The sequence below is a fragment of the Galeopterus variegatus genome, unplaced genomic scaffold (genome assembly GCF_000696425.1).
Source record: "Galeopterus variegatus unplaced genomic scaffold, G_variegatus-3.0.2 Scaffold1927, whole genome shotgun sequence".
Classification (NCBI taxonomy): Eukaryota; Metazoa; Chordata; class Mammalia; order Dermoptera; family Cynocephalidae; genus Galeopterus; species Galeopterus variegatus.
This window is the reverse complement of record NW_007728038.1, coordinates 76,423-80,989: the sequence shown is the minus strand read 5'-3', so window position 1 is coordinate 80,989 and position 4,567 is coordinate 76,423. Positions and strand designations below refer to the sequence as shown.

At 38.0% G+C, this 4,567-nt stretch overlaps 1 long non-coding RNA gene and 1 pseudogene across 1 annotated transcript in view; one reads left to right on the top strand and one right to left on the bottom strand.

The window, feature by feature from the left end:
* Window positions 1-3,269: 3,269 nt before the first annotated feature.
* Window positions 3,270-4,567, bottom strand: part of LOC103596066 — a 2,424-nt pseudogene continuing 1,126 nt past the window's right edge.
* Window positions 3,545-4,567, top strand: part of LOC103596067 — a 12,334-nt gene continuing 11,311 nt past the window's right edge. The window contains exons 1-2 of the long non-coding RNA XR_551022.1: window positions 3,545-3,630; window positions 4,520-4,523. This is a non-coding gene — a long non-coding RNA (uncharacterized LOC103596067). The remainder of the gene's footprint in view (window positions 3,631-4,519; window positions 4,524-4,567) is intronic.

The window sequence follows — 4,567 nt, the reverse complement described above, 5'->3', positions numbered from 1 at the left end:
CTCAAAATATGGTTTGTTAAAGCTGAATTGAACAGTTCTTTTAGAAAAGCCTTTTTCAGGGCCGAGCCCATGGCGCACGCGGGAGAGTGTGGCGCTGGGAGCGCAGCGGGTTCGTATCCTATATAGGGATGGCCGGTGCTCACTGGCTGAGCGTGGTGCGGATCCTATATAGGGATGGCCGGCGCTCACCCCTTTTTGGGTTCTGCAAACCTGTGGGACTGTAACCTTCTTCCTGGCCCAGGCCACCACCTTCCTGCCTGGAGCGTGCATTCTCAGTGTTTTGGCCGTGAATCCAAACACTCCAGAAATAATGAATGGATTGGGATCAGGGTGGGAGGAGAGATTCTTGAAGATACTCTCTCAGATATGAAAGATGAAATGAAACTTATAATTTGAAAAATAAAGCTTTTTTTTGTTGTTGTTGTTGTTTGTTTTTAATTGAATTGTTTTTGAATCCCTCTTGAGTGAATTGTCTAGTTTTGGTATCAGATATTTTGGAAGTTAAGTGTTTTAATCGAAAGGTTTAAGAAAAATTTTAAATCCAGAAAGCCCCCTTGTTTGGGGGTATCAGAGTCTAATAGTAACTCTGACCATGATGTGAGCATTTTAGGAAAATAATATGAGAATACTGTGGGGGTATTGCTCTTTTATATGTGATCACTGATAATTTTAGGGTAGTCTCTTGGTAATAGATTGTCCTTTATAAATGCTTACTTTTAGTTTGAATGGATTTTTCTGATAGTGTTTGAAAAAACATCATTTTTAAACTAGAAAACATGCATTTTGAAGCAAATAAAAGCATATGCCTTGGTATCTCTTCCTTTCCCAGGTATGATAGTTTTATTGTATAGCCATAGAATACAAAAATGAGTTTATTAAGTTTACTTAGAAATGATTCAAAGATATCTGTGTGAGCTTCTTGAGCTATGTCAACATTTTCTTGAAGGATACCTGAGATTATTTGATGTTTACTTTTTTAAGTATAGTATTTGTAAGTTAAAGTGCACAGGAACATTTTATTACATTTTAAATGTAATTCCTGATCCCCAGATGCTGTCCATATAAATCTGAACAAACCCAACACATCGCTATCTATATTAGATCAACAAATCCTTTCAGTCCCTGGGCTAGTGTTAAGAATAAGCAGCAAAAGTGAAATTCCTTGGTAATAAAACTTCTGTTTCTTGACAAGAGTGATGTAAGGACATTTTTTGCTATGCTGCCTACACCTTTCAAAGTAGGTTACACTGTACGGCATGATTATGTCTTCCTGTTATCTCTATTTCAAAAGTGCATGGTGTGTAAATAATACACTTTTCTAACAACTGTTTTAATGGTCACTGTTTTTAAGGTCATCTTCATGTGAAATTCAAAACTGCAAAATGCTGAAAATCCAATTTTGCGTCAAAGAAAGGGATGTTTTTCTTTTTCTCTTTTTTTCTCCTTTTGGGTTTTTATTCCTATTTCTTAAAATGGCAATCTCAATGGGAATTGGCATACTCATACATCAAACTTCATTTGTGCCAACATCAGGTTAAATAATTTCTCTAAGCTTTAAGTGCACCATGAAATTGGGCGTACCTACGTGGGCTATTGCTATTGACTTCTCAAATTATTACATTACACTTTTCTTCTTGAAACCAGACAAATATGATCTTTTCAGGGCTAGAAGACACAAATTTATCTCTTCCTATTGCCCCCAAAGACATTATAAGATGCTGTGTCTTGTCTTCTGGATAATGCAGGAAAAAAAACACCCAATTACAGCCAGTTAGGGCTCCCCGAAATAATTTGTAGATTGGACCCCCAATAACTACAGGACTACATATGTGTTCCTACATGATATTTATTATTTTTTTCTGATTATGACATGTTAATTATAGAAATTTCAAAAATTATGTAAAATTACAATGAGAGGGAAAAAAGAAATTATTTGTAATTCTGCCCAGCTAATCATGATTTACATTTGATGTGTAATAAACCCTTGCCACCCCATCTTGGCCAGCTGAAGTATTGAGGTGACACTGTTTTGTATCATTATGTCAAAATTTAAAATTCTGCAACCAATTTACATATACGGGATTCAGTTCAATCACCTTAAAGCATTGCAAAATGATGAGATTCTTTAAACTCCACCCCTTTGGTATAAAAAGAAAAGACATGCAGAATTTTGCCTTTGTACAAGGACAGGGAAGGGGTATTTTAATTGATGAAACCAGTTAAAACAAAACAAAGGGGAAACACAGGGTCAATAACCACAAAACACAAATAGAGGTTAAAAAGTTCAAACTGGAGTAGCATGTGCATAACATAAAATTAGTGGAACACATTGCCTTTAGCAGGTATTGGTTACTAAAAATTATATTTTACTGAAAGATTAAAGAAGGCAAATCAGTAGCACAATTAACTACTAAAGCAGATATCTTTTAATGCTGTAGATCTCTTTCATTTTGTAATAGATTACTTTCTATGCTTTAAGTATAAGGCATTTTATTGTTTTCCAGTAAAAGCCTATTTTCCACGATCCCATCATATAATTTCAGTTTTGTCATTGATTAGCGTCTCAGAAATTAAACTACCATATTGATAAGAATTATGTACAAATACCCTTCCAGTCTTTTGAATTTATTTATTTATCCTTTTCTTTAAAACAAAAATGAAATCATTGTATTTCATGACTTGCTTTTTCTTTAGCAACATAATGTGAGGCTTTTCTTTTATGCTGTCGTATTTTCTTCTAAATAGTTTTGAATGGTTTCATAGATTCCCATCGATGAATAATGCACAGCTTATTTAAGGCATTCACTTTTTTGGACTGTTAGGCTTCCCTTCCCTCCATTTTTCTCCATAATAAATAAAGCCATGATTAGTATCTTTGAATTTAAATCATGGGCATATTTATGGTTTTTGTTCTTGTTTATTTATTTTTTGGGCAACTGACTTGTTGCCAAACCCTTGACTTTGGTGTTATAACACAACTCTCTAACTAACTGAGTAACCAGCCAGCCCTGATTCCCCCACCCCCCGCCCCCATTAAACTCTGTTTTAATGGTCTCAAAATTCGGTGACAGATTTTTGATCAAGTTGTTTCCATTAAAAAGTACTGATTTTAAAAAGTATAACTAACTGCCACACACAAATAAATGGTCCACAAAACATTCTTGAAGGTTTTGTGATGTATTGTTATCATTAACCAGTCTTTTACTATCAAGCTTAAATGGCCAGTTGTGATACACAGTTCTGAGACCGTTCTTCCACCACTGCTTAAGACTGGGGTGTCAGGTATTAAGGATAATATTCATTTAGCCTTCTGAGCTTTCTGAGCAGACTTGGTGACCTTGCCAGCTCCAGCAGCCTTCTTGGCCATGGCTTCGATGACACTCACAGCAACTGTCTCATATCACAAACAGCAAAACGACCCAGCAGAGGATAGTTAGAGAAGCTTTCAACACACATGGGCTTGCCAGGAACCATATCAATGATGGCAGCATCACCAGATTTCAAGAATTTAGGGCCATCTTCCAGCTTCTTACCAGAATGTCAATCGATCTTTTCCTTCAGCTCAGCAAACTTGCAAGCAATGTGAGCTGTGTGACAATCCAGTACAGGGGCATAACCAGCACTGATTTGGCTTGGGTGATTCAGGATAATCACTTGAGCAGTGAAGCCAGCTGCTTCCATTTGTGGGTCATTTTTGCTGTCAACAGCAACATCCAAGCAATGTGAGCTGTGTGACAATCCAGTACAGGGGCATAACCAGCACTGATTTGGCTTGGATGATTCAGGATAATCACCTGAGCAGTGAAGCCAGCTGCTTCCATTTGTGGGTCATTTTTGCTGTCAACAGCAACATCGCCACAATGAACATCTTTGACAGACATGTTCTTAACATTGAAGCCCACATTGTCTCCAGGAAGAGCTTCACTCAAAGCTTCATAGTGCATTTCAACAGACTTCACTTCAATTGTAACATTGACTGGAGCAAAGGTGACCACCATGCCAGGTTTGAGAACACCAATCTCTACTTGGCCCACAGGGACAGTACCAAAACCACCAATTTTGTAGACATCCTGGAAGGGCAGATGCAAGGACTTGTCAGTTGGATGAGTTGGTAGCAAGATGCAATCCAGAGCTTCAAGCAGTGTAGTTACCCTGGCATTGCCATCTTTATGGGTGACTTTCCATCCTTTGAACCAAGGCATAATAACGCTTGTCTCCAGCATGTTGTCATCATTCCAACCAGAAATTGGCACAAATGCTACTGTGTGGGGGTTGTAGCCAATTTTCTTAAGGTAGGTGCTGACTTCCTTAACGATTTCCTCGTATCTCTTCTGGCTGTAGAGTGTTTCACACCCATTGTGTAAGCCAGAAGAGCATGCTCACGGGTCTGCCCATTCTTGGAGATACCAGCTTCAAACTCACCAACACCAGCAGCAACAATCTGGACAACACAGTCAGCCTGTGATGTGCCTGTAATCACGCTTTTGATAGTCTCTGTGTCCTGGGGCATCAATGATAGTCACGTAATACTTGCTGGTCTCAAATTTCCACAGGGAGATATCAATGG